Here is a 19,088-nt window from a genome sequence, read left to right as displayed (position 1 = left end):
TGTTCCGTTTGGAGTGTGAGAATAAATAAAATTCCTGCTCGTTATCAGGGGTGGCCAGGACAGGGGCGGTACTAATTAGTTCTTTCAGGGCTAAGAAATCTCTGTGCATTTCAGGGGTCCATTTTATGGCCGTTTTCTCCTTTCAGCCATTCAATAGCAGCCTCGTGTACGCTGCATAATCCAAAATCCATGCACGGCAATAGTTACAGATACCAAGGAACTTTTTCGTGTCTTTTACAGTATGCGGCGTCCCTGTGGTATGCACTGCTGCTGTTCTGTCAGGTAATATTGTTTTACCGTCTTTTGAAATCAATTGGCCTAGATATAGTACTTCAGCTAGACAATACTGCAATTTACTTTTATCAACCATGTACCCCTTGTGGACCAATAGAGTCAGTAGGGTGATGGAATCTTTCCTGCACTGTTCTTCTCCTGTACTATATACTAGGAGATCATCTACATATTGAATGATTCTGCTCTGTACCATATTTCCAAGACCTTCATGGAGTATTCTGTTAAATATACTTGGACTCTCACAGTACCCTTGGGGCAATCTGCTGTGTTCATATCTTCTTCCCCATTTTGGAAAGGCAGTGAGGTACTGGGACTCTGGGTTGAGGGGTACAGAGAAAAACACATTTTTGAGATCCACCACTGTAAAATGGGTGGCATCTTTTGGGATACTGCACAAAATGGACGCCGGATTTGGAACAAGAGGGAACTCTTTTTGGACTATATCATTAAGGGGCTGAAGGATCTGGATCATACGCCACGCCCCTCCCATTGCCTTTTTGATCGGATAGATTGCAGCATTACATGGGAAGTTAGAGGGGACAACGATACCCTGTTGTAGTAAGGCACGTATTGTAGTTCGTAGCCCGTCCTCCGCTTCACATGACAGTGGATATTGTTTCACTCTTGGTAACACTGCACCTGGTTTTAGTTTTATTCTTACTGGGGTTACTTCTCTTAATAACCCTACATCATGAGGGTTTGTGATCCACAAATATGGTGGCACGTGCTGTAAATCTGTGTCACAAAAAGACTGCGGTGCACTGACAGCAGGCATGAGGGGGTTTGCCACTTGTCTGTTCTGTATCATAATGTCACACAATATACATATTTCCAAATTTTATCTCCCCATCTGTGTCGCCGTCAGTGAACAGCTCTTGATCAGTTAATTCTCTCTGTGGGATACTAGGATCTATACACAGCACTGTTCTCCACTCACACCCGTGCCCGTCTAATCCTATCACCACAATGCGTCTTGCTGATATGTGCACTCCTTGTAAATCGAGGGAAATCTCTGTACCTGGCATTATTTCAGGTGTAGTTATAGGGTGAAAAATAAAATCTGAATGTACTTTCCATCCTTTTCCTGCTATCTCAGGTACTGTCCGGGCTAACACTTGTATCCCATTAATGAACATGTCAGCATTTGTGGGTATTCCTCACACTGTTGGGTCATTGGCTAATGTCTGTACCACTAGCATTGTTCGAAGTGTGCACATCCCCGGGGTCGAACATATTATGTCTCTCTCAGTAAATGAGATGGTCATATTTAACTTGCTCAGCAAATCTCCACCTAACAAGTTTATGGGAGATTCTTTGTGGTATAATAGGGGTGCTCCACCGTTTTACCCCCTATCCTGACATCTAATTCTTGTGTATGGGACCATGACCACTGCCCCAGCAAAACCTTGCATCTCGAAATTTTTGCCAGGAACCGGAACATTTCCCTCATGTAAACATGATTTTTCCATTCCACGAGTCCTCCATAAAGATGAACTGTTTATTCTCCATCTCTGCCCCCACCAGCGGTTCCTCATCTGGTCTGTGCTATTCATAATGAATTGTGACCTTAGTTTGCCAACTCAGTAGAACTAATCTGGCATATTTATTTGTTGATTTATTTATTTATTTATTTGGCTATTTGCTTATTTATTTATTAGTGTTTTGCAACGCACCAGATGTGAAGTAAAGGGAAACGGAAGTTGGAGCTGGAGGTAAAGAGTGACATAACAGCAATCCTTGGAATATCCAGGAACAATTAAATGCAGATGTTGTAGTAGGCATAGAAAACCAGTATGTATAATGCAAGATGTATGTGTGAATATGCTTAGCAGAATAACAATCAGCATGATGAGTACACCCAGTAGTGCAAATAGGTCTTGGCCGTCCTCAACAGAGTATATAAAATCAAAACCATTACCAAAGATATGAACCAAACGCAAGCTTAAATAGGACTGTCGTCCGTAGTTTCTTGAACTGGAGATGGTTGTCCAGATCTTCCAAGGAGCTAGGAAGCTTATTCTATGGAGAGACTCATATGGAGGTCAGCTGCCTGTCACCAAACGTCTTTTTCTGAAATGGGACGGTAAGTAGGAGAATGCCTTAGCTAAACTTAATTCTCTGGACGCTCACTAGAAGTTGAATTATTGTTGCAAATCAGTTGTTCCAGTTCCTTGGTACGCCTAATGGATTTTGAACACAGGGTTGGAAAAGTCTTTATCCTATCTGCAGGAAGACAATGCAAGTTCTGGAACATTGCTACTGTATGTTAATAGGCCAACATACTGTCTGTCCTTATTGTGCCAACTGGACATGATGGAATCTGGCCATGCTTTGCTAAGCTTAGTGGAAACTGGAGCTGTTATTTGGGCACATTGGAAATGTTCACTGCTATTGCATAACCTTGGCAGTGCTGTGAGTTCCTGCTTGTTGAATAGTAACAACGCAGCTACATGAGGTTTCGATAGCGATATCTGACAATGGTGCAAGTAGATTGGAATTTGATGACAGAACCTTGAAACTGTGGTAGTAGGTGTGCCTTTGATGGCATTGGATGGTACATGATAGCAGAACATTACAAATGATGGATGTACCAGGGATATCAATCCCTACATGGCAAGTGATGTGCTTCCTGGTTGTATGATGGCAATAGCCCATGCACTGTGTGAATACATGTAGTATCATGACAATGCTATACAACACGTTTATACCAGATACGTCTATTGGACATGGCTCTGCTTGCTGTAATTACTGCGCTTTTCTTTCCCAAATTCAGAAACACCTGTTACTGTAATTGTTCTAGACTCATCCACATGGGTTTTCAATTTACCGTGTTCATGTGTTATCCTCGGGATACATGGTGCGAGTGCAATTGCCCCAAGTACTAATGACCCTGTAGCTGCTGTTAAACCTTCTCGCCACTCATTAATGTCCTTGCTGCTCTAAGAACATTTGCCAGCTCACTCGAAACTCTACATTTGCGTGAATATGGTTACAGCACCACAAGCACATTTCACCTAGAAGTCATATCAAGTTTTACAGAAAAGCTGGGCTCCCTCAAAGTATGTACCTGAAATAGGCTGGCCGAGTGCAAGCTTTTTTCTCGCAAGACCTACACAATCGGATTGACCCTTCCTGAAAGCATATCTTGCACTTCAATTGTGTTGGCATGTTTTCACGTAGCACCAAGAGGCCTACGAAGTGGCAACATTTGCACTACACAAGATCACACTTCGGCGCTTAACATTATAATAATATCCATGCTCCATTCATATAGGCACATTGGTCCATATACAGTTGCAGAAGTTGCTGAAGCAAAGTTCATCTTATCACGTCATGGAACCCTCGAGCATCAGTGATGGACAGTGTTTCCCATCCAATGGTCAGAGATGTCGGCGCATTTAAGCCATGGGGCATTGTGTATTGCTTGTGTATGTGGGCGAGAATCTGTGAGAACCTCACATGTTGTTTATCAGATTCCAAATGGATAAGAATGTTTCATACATCCGCCCCCTAATCAGAAGCGCTCATTAGACCTCGTTTCATTTATTTCTGCTTGGATCGCAAGCTCACACTTCGAAAATGTAGACATTCACAGAAGCTAAGCCCCCCGCTGAGGGACTGGTCTCCGTTTTTTGCTATGGTTTCAGGCATGTATCAATGCCTTATTCGTGATGAAGGCAAAGTAAAACGTGTCCTATCCTCCTTAATGCAGGGCCCATGTGTATGGCTCTATGTGCAAATACACGACAGCCTCGTAATGTTAATGATCTCTTAATAATCAATAACACATGCCACGACTGTGTTCAACAATAACTCCTTCTGCACTGGATGATTATCCAGGTTCCATGGGTAACAGGTGTGAAAAAATAATTGAATCTGTAAAGGTTTTCCAGTAGATAGCCGCATGGTGCTAATAGTAAGATGTTATTTTCAGACAGATTTAAAGTCTAAAATGACATTTTTCCGTAACTTTGCATGCGCCCATTGTCCAGGATCTGAAATATTATCCCCAGAAGGCTGAGTAAAAGATGCAAATTACAGAAGGATAATTTGTTCCAGCAGGGACACCATACGTGCACTTGGGGGGGGTCTGAAAAGTTGAACTGGTCTCTTCTGGCGTATTTGCATATTAATGGCACCTGCAGAAAGATAGCTGGATTTGCTTCCTTTGACAGCCGAGAGAATGGGCAGAAGTGTAATTTTGTTCTTACAAGCTATTTCAATTTCCGAACATAGATACCCGACCGCAGTTCAAACTCCGAAATTTCATTAGCAATAGATTCACATCTCGCATCCTAAATTATCTCTGCTCTATCAGCACGACATTCTCAAATGTACATTATGTCTACACCGAGGAGCATTGCATACTACATCACACATATTGTAAAAAAATAAATAAAAAGAAAATACTTAGTAAAATAAATTATACCATTCGCTTGGTTAATATTTGAAAAAGCTGAAAGGTTTACTGCAATGCAGACAGTTGGAAGGTAAATGAAAAATAGCGTGAACCTGGATCCGAATCCTGTCTCAGATTATATGCAGGCGTGCAAAAGCAGTTCCTTTCTACATACAGATAAAAAAGAATTAATAGCTGTCGCAGTATGTATTTTATTTTACGTTTTGCTTGACATTCGAATTTCAATTCGTTCTTGCTAAATCTGCTCTCCCTAATGACTACATGAAGCCGAATGTTGTAGGGTGGTTCCGTGGTGCATGGGCCGCCAGATCAGTTCTGCGGACACGCAGCAGGGAACACCAATGCGGTGGTCATATAGGCTTGGCCGGCTACCTGGGAGCACCTAGGAGCTGCCCAGTGATCCGTGATCACAAGGACCAAACACAATCAGGCTATGAGCACACAGCAAATACACACGATGAGTGAGTCGGAAACAGAGTTGACGGTCACAGAGTTTACCTCCGTACTACCGCATGTGCCAGCAAGAGGCTCCCTTTATTGAGGGCACATCATGACGTAGTCATGACACAAAATAACAATAACCACACACGTAAAACCTGTGAACTATCATTGCAGCATTTAATGCATTCTACGCCTGGCACTCGTTCCACTGTCTGGGACAACAGTCCTCTAATAAAATGGTGATCACAGATCCCTGGATTAGAATCCTCCCTGAGCTCACTCAAAGGAGTCTTAACCCCACCTCTGGATGGTGCTTCGCCCCTGGATTGATTGAACTTGAGGGTCTCGGGGAGGATATGAATCGAGCATGGGACATACCATCCTTGTTAGCAGACCCCCCTTAAGGACAAAAGCCAGGCATTGGATATAGCTCCTATCACTTTCGATCTCGAGATCTCAATATGATAGCTTGTAATCGAAGACATGTATCTGACCAGCCTTCCAAAGACACATATTTTGGCTAACGTTCCTCCTCACGTATAGATTACATTCAAATCCTGGCTTGGAAAAGCAGGAGAGCGACCACAAACCCCCAGCAGTTACATTAAATTTCCAGGGAGAGAGATTAGAGATTAGCCAATTTACAAACCAGGTGCAGCGAATTAAGGTGGCTGGAAATGCCCGTGAAACAATCAAATGGGGTAAAATACTGGAGGGTAACACTAAACCAGAAATTTATGAGGCTTGTTTTTTCCACATTGAAATCATCTGTCGAGGCGGAAATACTGACCAGATGATTGTGAAAGAGTATAATGTTATGGTAGAGCGAATCCTAACCCACGTCACACATCACCAACCAGTCGTAAAAAAAACCTGAATGAAAGTTGGATGCTTGGTTAGATGATGAATTTTGCGTGGCTAAGCAAAGGTTCACGGATATCCTGGCCAGTGGTCCAATGGTAGATAAGAGGCTTTTAAGGAGCTGTAGGGGGTATTACAAAAGCCTGACGAAAGTCAAGAGAGTTTCCTTTGTGAGATCTACATGGGACAAACTACTGGCAGTACTTGATAAAGGGGATTCTCTAATGTTTTGGAAGCTTGTTACAGGCATGATTATAGAGGGAGAGGTTTTACTTGAGCGCCCAGAAGAATTGGTACTTTCACTTTTCACAACTATATGGTAGATGATCAGCAGAGAACTATGCAGGAAATCGGCTGGGGGAGAACCAACATGCCTCTGACAATGCTGTAGCCCCTTTTGTTTTAGAAACGAATGATGTTTTGGAGGGACAATGCCATCAAAAAGGGAGCAAAGCTGCAGGCCTGGATAAGATTCCTATAGACTTGTTCAAAGATGAGCCAAGTATTTGGGCACCAATCCTGACAACATTTTTTAATGCTGTGATCAATAAAGGGGAGGTCACCAGATCCTGGCACAAAACAGTTATCCTCCCCATTATTACAAAGGGTGGAAGGGGAGAACCTGCAAACTATTGGATAGTGTGGGGAAAACATTTGCCAGGGCAATACTGGGTCACCTTCAAGATTGGGTTGATATTCACATTATCTATGTATTTATTTATTTAATTTTACATTTGTAAAGCGCGCTAAGGCCTGGAGCGTCAAGGTGCTGATGCTTCACCAGTTACATGCAATGACAATAGAGAAATTGTATAAAAGATGAGCAGACAGTTTCATACATTGATCTCAGGTAGGTACATGGGCAACTACTTGCTCCAGTTAGAAAAACAGCAATGTTTTTAGCGCTTTTTCAAATGTCCCATAGGAATGTTAAGTACGCAGGGTAGGCAGGAGTAGGTTCAAGTGTCTGGCTGCAATGGCCGTGAAGCTAGATCCTCAAACTTTTGTGCATTTATATTTGGGCGATGTGATGCAGTGTCTCAATACTACTCACCTGCCACCCAACACCGCTAGATGCGCACATTAGGAGACTATGTTTATGGTATACTTGCAAAGTTAAAACCTTCAAACTGCCTCTGCATTCATTTACTTGTTTTACTCCTGCAGTATTGGACCAATCTAATTTTATGTTCCATTCCGGGTTTTGGGTTAAAACAGCAGATGCATTCTGGTACATGTATGTTATCCAAAAGGCAGAGGGCTGGAGGAGGCATACTAAGTACATTTGTTTGCAGCATGCTACTAGAAGCTGGATAGGCCATGATTGCATTCATCTGTTACAAGCTACTGCAGGCCAGGATGCAGGAAGCTGGAGAGCCCTTAATTAGAAATCATTACTGCAGGCAATGAAGACAGGGCTGGGCTTAAGTGAACACAGCTACCTGAGACTGCAATCAGCTCCACCCTGCTGGTTTGTTGGATGGGAGGGCCTTTATAAACTCACTTTGAAAAGAAGCAGTTGTCAGTCAACTGCTTCCACTGGGAGTTTGTGCTTCAGCTCCTGTTACCAGTTTTTGACCGTTCCTGAAAATAATCATTTTGACATTTGAAACCCATTGCTGTTGCTGCTTGCAGCACCATTTCCAATCTGTTTTAGCAGTCTGCCTGTTATTCAACCTTTCCTTGATTTCCAGCTTTGGACTTCTGAAACCTTGTACTGTTTTGCTGTTAAAGACATTCAGTTTGTTACTGATATCCTTTCTGCCTTTCTGACTTTCTGTAAACGCCCTGATTTCTGTAAGCACTTCTGCTTCACAGGCTTATTCTTGTTCTATTTCTGCCTACATTTTCTCTCTTTCTCTCTCTGCTTTTCCTGCCTTTTGAAGTTTTCCTGTTTTTTCCTTGCCTGAGATATTACCCGAGTTCAGTCCATAGGTCTAGTGCCTGTTCTTAAGTACGCTGAGTTTCCTGAATCCCTCGTATTCGCTGTGCTGGCAGCGACCTATCTTGCCTTAGTCCTTCACCTTATTTATTCTGATATTCCAGCTTCTGCTTTGTACTTTGTTTCCGTGTCTTGTTCTGTACCTGGTTAATTCTTTCAATGCTGCTTTCTACTTGTATTACATCTTGGTCCACTGTTGCACCTCTGCTTTGAATCGATTTACAGTATAACCCCAGGGTTGGTATCCATTCAGATCAGATAAGGGAGAGACGTCTGTTGCCTTCGCCTAGTCCATTGAAGTCTTACCAGCCTCAGTATATGGTCTCCAGTTTTAGCCTTCCACTGAGTACAACCGTCTCCTCGGCACGCCAAACTCATTGCGCTGCTTTATGACTGTTGTTAAGAGTAATCTGCTGGTACCAATCTTTAGGGCTTCCCCTAATCCTTGGAGGCCACTTATCATGTTCCAGTACACCCTTTATTCTGATCAATCTGTGTTGCCCCGTATATTTGATTGTCTTTGCTTTATCTCTGTCTCTTTGTTTCCTCCCAGTTTATGCCCCTGCAGTTCCTGTGAATACCTGTTTCAACTAAGATCAGCTTGGTGTGTACCCTGTTTCTTTTATATGCTACTGTTGCCTCTGGAATCTCCCCTAATCTACAGTGCATACTTTGAGATATAGCCTTTGCCCTGTGCTCCCCGGCCAGACTCCTGACAGATTGACTGGGTGTAGGCTTCTCTGGTGGGTCTGCAAGGGACTGTCAGGGTTTGCAGAGGATGCTCCCTTAGATATTCTTTGAGATAAGTATAGCGGGGCATCCTTTGACAGACATCTGTATGCGCTCACTTTAAGTCGGCTTCCAGAAACATAGAAGTACCAGTGACAAGTGCTTTTCTTTATTTGTTCTAACCCAAAAGTATGTTACCCTGAAGGGAATGCAGTCATCGTGACCTTCAAACAGCCTTTTACGGAGTCCCACGAGCTCTATTGTGGAGTGTACTCTGTAAAAGGCAAATCCACCTGCATTTGATCAAAATTATTAAGGGGCTGTACTGTGAATCAGTATGCTTTGGGCTGGTTGGGAAGATCACAGACTCCTTCAGGGTGGTCACCAGATGTGTCAGACATGGGTGTGTACTTGTCCCATTACTCTTTAATTTGATCATCAATGAGGTGATTGTGAAACAAGTGGATAATTTCCTAGATGCTGCAAGGATAGGCAACTTCAAAGTTCTGGCCCTGTTCTTTGCTGATGATGCTGTCCTTCTGACCACATCACACATGGGTATAAAGAGCACAATGGCAACCAAAGTTATTTAAACCCAGATTAGCAAACAAATATACTGTAAATATACTGTAAACATGATGGTAAATGGTGTCTTGAGCACATAACACACACCTTTTTCTCTTCCCCAGGAAGGAGCTGTAGCCTACCAGGCTGAAGTGGCGGCCTTCTGAACTAGCTCCAACTATGTGGCCCACAGATGGCACCTCTGCCTCTCTACTTTATCTTTTTTTTCTTTTCTGAGCTCCGATCTGGAGCACACAGTCTGCAAACACTCTCTCTTTCTTTTCCTTTTTTGAAGCTCCGACCACAGAGCACATTATCATTCACCGCCCGAGGCCCGGGAACACAGAGTCTTTGAGCTCCATCACGGAACACACTCGAGCACACCTTTCTTTTTTTCCTTTTTCTTGTTGCAGAGCGCAATATTATTCACCGCCCTCTTGCGGCCTGCGAACACAGAGAAGGGATCACTCACTGATGGAGCTGCTGCTCTCTGCAGGGTTCTCTCTCCTCTGACTGAGCGTGGCAAGATGAGGTCTTCCTCCTTTCTCCTTCTGCTCCATCTACAGATCGCAAAATGCTGCTTCTCCATCCCAAACTGAGTGACGTGTGGGCAAGCGTCTTCAGTCCAGCGGAGTCACAGGCTGTTCATTGACAATATTGTAGGGTGATTCCGTTGGCACACAGGCCGCCAGATCAGTGCTGCAGACACACAGCAGGGAAAACCAATGCTGTGGTCACACGTATCACACACAATGAGGCCGTGAGCACACGGAAAACACAGCAAACACCCAAATAAGTACATCAGAGACAAAAGTTGCTGGTCACAGGGTCTGCCACTGTACTACCATATGTGCCGGCCAGAGGCTCCCTTTATGGAGTGCACGTTATGACATAGTCATGACCTGTGAACTTAAAGGGGACACCACCACACCCACTGTTTGTGGAAAGTACTTATTGTGATTACTTGAGATAAAGAACCACACATGCACTTTGTATTTGTGTTTAACATCTGAGGTTTGACAAGAAGTAAACTTCCAAGAAATGAAAGTAGAATTTTCGATGTGGCAAATTCACAGATAAGTTACTCTGAGGTACCCTTGGCCTAAACCTAGAAAGAGCTACTTGATTCACATAGAAGTAACAATGAGTGATTCTGACTAACTCCTGACTTACTCTCTGTCATTCAGGAGTAAGCCTTCACTGAAAGTAACTTCTCTGTAATCGAATAGCCCTCCCCAGATTGAAAACACAACAAAGTCAGAGTGAATCATAGTAATGTCTTTGCGAATCAGCACCTCAAAATATAAGCAAAAAATATGATGCAAAACAGTAGCAATCTCTTGATTTCTGCACATGTTTGCATTGGGTGCACAAGGATTACCAAATACTTCACCTCTTTTTGTGGCCAAGAGGGCCCATCCCGCATCTCTCGTTGCAGGAGCAGCACACCGACATCAGCCAGAACCTGCCGCCTCAGAGGTAAACCCTCACAGCTATCTGTCCCTCCACGGAGCGGGACGCTACGAGATCCCATTTCAGCCAACCCTGAGGACCGGCAGGCGTAAGCCGGCCCACAGCAAAAGCCCACTGCAAAAAGGCTCCTGTCCCGAGCCTGTCCGGAGCTGAACAGAATGAGCAAGTGAGAACGTCCCGTCTCCTATCTCCTATTTCTGTTCCACTTGACTTCACAACCACAGCCAACTATAGTCAGACAAGACTCTTCCTCACCGAAATTCACTCTGAACCATCTGTGCATGCTCGTTACATGGCAAGTACGCTGCCTGTCTTTACTAAAAGCTGCATTCTGCCATATCACTCGCCCTACCTCCTTTCCATGCCATCTTCGCTCCCGATCAAGCTACCAAACCCCCTCAGCTATACCCCAGACCATGCGATAGACTTGTCTACCTCCATTGACAACACTATTGTATCCTGACCAGGCCTACTCATGTGCCGCACATGCCTCGCCCATTTCAGCGGTGCTGCCACCTACTGCCACCATCTGACTCATGCCACACCGTACTCCTTGCTGCTAACCTTAAACCTGATGATATCAAGGTCAGTACCACATGGAAGTGCGATACACTGTATGATGTTAACTTGAACATCCAGAACTTAACTATTTACCCCACTACGGTCCACCATGTTGACCTCATGGCTCACGCCTCCCCTTGCCTACCGCTATCATGCCAAATCTTGTAATACGGATGCACACCTTGCTTTCGTACTCTAGGATACGTTGTGCCCTATTGCCCTTATTCTCATTATTGGCCATCGCAGATGATCACTGTGTACACTGAACGCCACACTGTGCGCTCGAGCACCTATGGTGTTCTATTGATCCATCTTCTAATGGTGCATCCTCAAACTATCATTGTATTCTGCTGACAGGTAGCCCACGCCATGCGAAACAATTGACTCTGTTAGCTAAACATTTCCCATTGTGTAAGAACATGCTGTACAATTGATGCTGATACCTTAAATGTTTCCTATTTAGTTTTTGAACATGCTGTATAATTGATGTTAATACCTTAAACGTTTACTACTGTGTATGAACATAGTGTACAATTGATTCTGATCCTGAAACTAGTAGTAGGTTAGACTGCATTCATATCATGCCTACCTCCCCAGTGCTCACAGCTAAACACTGCCCAAAACCTAGCTCTAACACTACTCAGACCTTGGCTATAGTCTTCCTTATGCTCACAATTTCTCACCACCTCCTTGACTCCATTGCGCCTAAGTGACTCGTACCTCCTGCTCAGTACCTACCCCTTAACCCTGGGCAGGCCAACATGACCCTCACTTCCGATCGAGCGAAGGCTAGAACTGTTATGCCCACAGCCACAGGAATTAGTCGCCCATGCCCATTACCATTTAAAAACCTGAGTCATACCACCAATACCTGGCAGGATAGCACCTGCATGGTCACTTTTGCCCTACCTTACTAACAAGGAACACTTTCCTCGCCTACTGAACAGGTGGTCACCATACCACGACAATCAAATGCCATACTCACCACATGCTTGGTATGCTACACCTAAACCCAAACAATATTAAACCCCAGCCTAAATCTAACCCAAAGACCTGCCTAATGTCACCTAATAAAACCATGCTGAACAGTTCACAAAAAACAAAAACAACCAATTCATACGAGGCGCCCTTATCCACACCAGATCCCTACTGGCCCATGCCCTAGAAATTTCTGACACTATTATCACACGGAACCTTGACTTTATAGACATCACAGAATCCTGGTTCCATGCAGCAGCGGGCGGAGCACTTGCCTTAGCCATACCTAATAATTATACCATATTCAGAATTGACGGACCCAATGCAAAAGGAGGCGGAGTAGCCATTATTGCAAAAAATACTCTCAACTTTAGAACCGTCCCATCCACCCTCATACCATTTGAGGAACTACTGTTAATTAAAATTACCCTATCAGCCACGGCCACCCTGAACATCCACCTACTCCACAGGACGCCAGGTATGATCCTTTCTCTGGAAAATGATCTAGCCCAACTCCCCTCAACTAATACTAAACCTGGCACTCAGACAATTATTATTGGAGACTTCAATCTAGGTCTTAATGACAGGTCTGATAAGACTGCCCTCTCACTGGCCAACATGATTTCAGCCTCCGGCTTCTCACACTGAATACAGAACCCCTCCCACATCAAAGGCCACACCCTTGACTAGCTAGCGGACCATATCTGCAACACAGTCATCACATTGAACTCCCACTGCCTCTGGTCAGACCACCACCTCACCACCTTCACAGCTAACACAAAAACTAATCCCACCAGTTCTGCCCAATTGGTACCTGCTGTCCTATCTAGAAACTAATGGAATATCATGGCCAACAATATACTACTACTTCTACAGCCTATCCTGGCACCCACCAACTTAACCACAAAAGACCCAACCACAAAGGTTGAATTGTTCAACCAAACTGTACTCTCAGCTGTAGACAAGCTAGCATCTCTTTCCATGTGAAAAGCCAAGCCAGTAGCACACCTTAATGGTTAGTTCACCCCAGTCCTAAAAACCTTGGACAATGTCAAAAGACAAGCAGAATCCACCTGGCTAAAACAACCTAGCAAACTCAAAAAAACTAAAAATAAGACAGCTGCGCTTGACTACAAGCAAATGGTCCACAATGCCAGAAACACCGCCTATAATGACAGAATTACAAATGCCAAATCCAAAACTAAAGAACTCTTTGCTATCCTCAGAGAACTTGAGACCCCAGTACCACAAGTAGAAGTCTGTAAGAAAGACGCCCTGTGGTGCTCAAATATCCAGAACGCCATATCCAACAAAATAACTCTACTTCAAAAGAAAATTGAACCCAAAAAAATGACTATCCAAATGTTACAACCAGACCCCTTACCCAGTACCACCATAATTACTAGCACTACACCCCAATTTGAATGTGAGACCGTCACCAACGAAGAAGTTCTCAAAATCATCAACAGCCTTAAACCTTCCAGGTGTCAAGACGACCCTTGCCCAGCCACGGTCATTAAGGAACGTGCCACTGAACTCACACTGTTCATCACAAACCTAACCATTTTCGCTAACAACATGATCTCATTGGATCTTAAAAACACATGGGTACTACTGTTCCTCAGAAAACCATCTCTAGGAGCTAATATACCCGCAAACTACTGTCCTATTACCACAGTACCCGTCCTTCTGAAAATATTAGACCGAGCAGCATACTTACAAATACAAAGTTATCTAGATACTAACAATCTCCTTGGTCTACGAAAATCTGGATTCTGACCCCGACATGGGACGGAAATCACCCTATTGGATGTAAAAATCCAAATAGATGATCTAAAAGATACCAACGGACGCTAGCACTATTGCTCCTACTAGGCCTCTCTGCAGCATTCGATCTTGTAGACCACAAGATCCTTTACAATCACCTAGCCTCAGCTGCCCATTTATCCCCCAATGCCATCCAACCATTCCTATCGGATAGAACTATGAGAGTCTTCTCGCCCACTGCTGAAGCTTCTCCCTCACCGGTGACGTGTGGGGTTCCACAAGGGTCTTGTTTCTCCCCAACGCTTTACAATGTATTTACCAAACCCCTCTTCGACTGCCTCAATGACCTGGGTGTCACCTACACTAACTGGGCAGATGACACTCAGATCCTCATCCCTAGCACTGACTCGGCCACCCTCAACGCCATATACCTAAGCATTCAAGCCTGGATTTCACACCATGGCTTCTGCCTTAATGACGATAAGATGGAGCTGCTCCTTTTAGGATCACAACTCTGTATTGCCAAACTACACAACGCCTTCAAAACTTTCACTATTGATGGAAACCTCATTCAAGTTGCCACAGAAGTAAAAACCATCAGTTTCTTCCTGGACTCGTCTCTCACCGTAAATAAACAAGTAAATGCTACAGCATCTGCAACAGCATATACCTGTAAGCTCAATAATGCCTGCAAACCATTCTTGTCTACGGACAGCCGCATCATGCTGGCCAGAGCCATGATGCTGTCTAGACTAGATTATTGTAATGCCCTGTATGCCAGCACGAAGACTCAAAACATCAAAAAGCTCAAAGTTCTTTAAAACAACGCCCTCAGGGCGGCTCTCAGCATTCCAAAAACGACCCATATCTACACGAGTAGACAAGATGCACATTGGCTACCCATCCAGGAACACATTAAATGTAAAACTCTAACCCTTACAAATAAATGTGTAAAATAAAGTAGCTCCCACCTACATCGCTGACAAAATAGTTAGATCCCAGACTATCAGGCACACTCGCTCAGCCAATAAGAACCTATTAGCTACAACGTGATTCTATTTACATAAAGCAGGAGGCAGTATCTTCCCCACACTAGCTGCAAAACATTGGAATGCCTTACCCACCAATCTTAGAGCCGAGAAATCCTTGCTACCAACCTATGTAATCATGCTATGTAACCTAATGATCACATACCTAATCTGTATCAAACCTGTACACGTATACCAGTACACAATTGTAATATCAATGTTTATACCTGCAACTGTACAAATATGTACATTGGCAATGAATTGTGCTACATTGTTATTATGGTGGGTTCATCTCATTAGTGTGAGGCAAGTTCATTGATAACAACCCATCCCCATTGTGTCGGATACATTTCAAATCAAAGAAAGGGTGCATCTGTGCCAAACCCGGGCCCGAAGAGGTCTGCATTTCAGACCCGTGTGGGGTCCCCTAAAGAGATTGAATGTGCTCAGAAACTATAGGTGAGCCACTCACTGGCCCACAACAATTCTGGTGAGGGTTTTCAGCATACAAAATCCAAGCATGTCGATATGGGAAGCAACTGATCCAAAGCTGTAGGTAAGTCATCTGCTCCTATGTTTGGAGAGCACTTTCCTATCATCAGTAGCAGATGGAAATCCATTATATTGCTGAATTAGTGGGCAAGGTTTAGCACATTGCAGCTTACTGATTGGTCAACCTCTGAGCCTTACTTCAGGGTAAAGCTCTTAGTAAATCATCTCAGCTGTCCCTGTCTCCCTGAGCTTCCTCCTAACTGATTAGCATGTCCACTCCAATGCAGTCTGGTACCCTTCTCCCTGCTTTTCTGCACAACTCTCCACTCCCTGTTGACCCAATTCTCAATGCACTATTTCACCTGGTAAAAGAGCTCGATATGCTGTACTCGGGTCTGTACATTGGTCTCTGGCTGTTACCGGGCCATAAAGCACTACTGCCTCAGGGTTTATTGCATAAATACTGCGCATAGACATGTTTGTTTCTCACCAAGTAATGTTCAGTTGCTTACATACGTTTATCATTTCTGGTTTATTTCTCTTAGAACAAAATACTTGCATAAAGGCTATAACAGCAAAAAATATGAATACGCATTTCACAGAAAATAGCTTTGTGTATTTGGCATATTGCACAGAATATGTAAGTTGATGATACACAAATGGAACTTTCATTTTCTGCAGAGGATGTCTACCCTCATCAGCATTGTAAAGCTAACACCCATGAGAACAAATAGTAAATAGTATGGTCACAACTCCTGATTATCTATTGAATTGTCCAACATGGATGATGGCCAGCTGGTGACAACAGATCCTCTGCCATGCAAAGTAGGCCCAGCTCTGCGGAGCAGGACATTCTCCAGGTAAATTTGAAAGGACCATGACCAGGATTTTAGAGGATGGTCAATTATATCTTGCTATCCGATCAGAAAGCAATGTAGACATTATGTAGCTGAGTTGCTTTTATCATGCTGCACAAGAGCGTAGTTTTGGGCACTGCTTTTACACCGTGCCCGTTGTTTGCCTAGTCCATAATAACAATCTGCGCTGATATTACACAAGTTGGCACAATGAAGATTTGTGAATATATGGCAAGCACATCTCATGTGTCTCATGTAGAATTGTTTTCATATAAGAACCCCAGTGTGTACATTTATGTGATCACTAATTCCCTAAATCCACCATGTTCATGCGACAGGACAAGGAGAATGAAGGTGCATGGGCAGATGTGAAGGTCATTACCCTTCTAATATTTCAAGCTCTGTGTGTGGTTATGATACTGTAGATCATGCTTTATTGCTCAAACGTCTACAGTCCACTAGAGCAATTTACAATACAGCATTAAATGGCTATCTTCATTTCTCAAGGACCACTCAGAGAAAGTGACCCCTGGAGATTTCTAATCTACCCATGTCCTGCTTAAATTGGAGTGTCTCAATGATTCTCTTCATTAATATGGCACGTGAAAATGCCTATGCCAAAATCCTACTGTCCCTCTTCGAATGTTTCTAATTTTAATTTCATTTCCATGCACATGGTTACCAGATCACCATTAATCTGGAAACAAAACTGGATGAAAACCCCATCATTACCAATTGCCCCCAGGTAGTACATGACTGATTGAGTAATAGTCATCACTGATTCAATGACAAGAAAACTAAAATATGTTTCTTTAGCTCACCTCCCTCCTCAATGGGTATATCATAGAGTTGCACCACCTTTTCCAGTGGACATAGTAAACATATATGAATCATTGTAGACCCAGACATTGTTTCTGTCCCTTAACTAATTGACATAATTCGAACAACACATATCCAACTCCAGTTGCAAAGGAAAATATCGGCATGTTATAATAGTCTCTAGTAAGACCTAAATATATTATCAATGCAGCAAGGCCAGAATATTCAAGATGCAGATGGAGTAGCTAGAATGGTTGCCACTCTTAAAATAATTTATTCCATCTTATCAGGATTGAAACCTCTACACTGGCTACAGTAGAATGGAGAACTGAATTACAAATTCAAAATGCATTGCATTTCACATTGCAAGGTTTATCTCAGATTGCACGGGAGTATAAGCTTAGACCTGTCAAATACAAAATACTTCACCAAGGAGGAAGCTCTTTTGTTTGAATGCCTGCTTACAGCTGTAACAATCTGCACAAATAAGAACTTCACCATGATATCAAATTCATAAATCTCGGGACGATTCAGAAAATATTCTCATCGAGGACATTTTTTGATAGCTGATCCAAGCTAAAGAGCAAAGACATATCAGGAGCACACAATTCCACACTAGATGCAGACTTCCTGTTTAAGCCTGCCTTTCCCACCTAGACCTTTAGCAATTAGATGAGGCAGTCAGGTGTCCCTTTGCCTCTATTCTGGCGACCATCCTTCCCTGCTTTCCTCTCCCTTCTTGAGTATAATGTGCAGTCTTCCTGTACAGAGACCACTTGGTCACCAGTCCAAGGGCCAAATAGGTGCCTTGTGAAGACTTATCCTTGATTCCCGTCAAATTTTGGCTAGAGTATGTGTAACTTTTGGAGGGATTGTGAGTATATTGCAATCGTTTTTGTTTTGGGGTGGGGCTAGTTGTTGATTTTTAGAGGGATGTATTTGTGGTTTCCCTCTGACTCCCAACCCGTGTTCTGTGCTGATGTGCTTGTGGAGTGGCCTGGCTTGGTGCTGTATTCCTTTGTTTGTTTCTGGCTTATTTACATTTCCCCACCTAGCTCTTTAGCAATTGGCTGAGGCACTCAGGTGTCCCTTTGCTTCTGTCCTGGTGGCCATCTTTTCCTGCTTCCCTCTACCTTTCTGAATGTGCAGCCTTCCTGCAGAAAGACCACTTGATCATCAGTCTATGGGCCTAATAGGTGTCTTGTGAGGGCTTTCCTTTCATTCCATTCTGATTTTGGCTATAATATGTGTGCCTTTTGTATGGATTTGTGAGTATATTGCAATAGTTTATTTTTTTTGGGCTAGTTGCTGATTATTAGAATTATTTATTTGAGGTTTCCATTTGACTTCCAACCCATTTTATGTGATGCTCTGATTTTGGCGGGCTTGGTGTTGTAGTCCTTTGTTTCTGGATTTTTTACTTTCCACACCCAGCCCTTTAGCAATTGGCTGAGTCAGTCAGGTGTCCCTTTGCCTCTGCCCTGGTGGCCATCTTTCTCTGCCTCCCTCTCCCTTCCTAAATGTAATTTGTGGCCTTCCTGCAAAGAGGCCACTTGGTCATCAGTCCTATGGTCTGGTAGGTGCCATGTGAGGGCTTTTCTTTGATTTCAGTCTGATTTTGGCTAGAATATGTGTGCCTTTCGGAGGGATTTGTGAGTATATTGCAATTGTTTTTTTCTTTTGGACTGGTTGCTGATTTTTAGAGGGATTTATTTGTGGTTTCCCTTTGACTCCCATTTTGTTTTCTGTGCTGTCTGCTTGTGGAGTGGCCTGACTTGGTACTGTAGTCCTTTGTTTGTTTCTGGCTTTTTAACTTTCCCCACCCAATCCTTTAGCCTTCTTGAATTTGATGTGCAGCCTTC

This window comes from Ambystoma mexicanum, chromosome 4q (genome assembly GCF_040938575.1).
Source record: "Ambystoma mexicanum isolate Mex_15411 chromosome 4q, UKY_AmexF1_1, whole genome shotgun sequence".
Lineage (NCBI taxonomy): Eukaryota > Metazoa > Chordata > Amphibia > Caudata > Ambystomatidae > Ambystoma > Ambystoma mexicanum.
Note: the sequence above shows the minus strand (reverse complement) of the source record.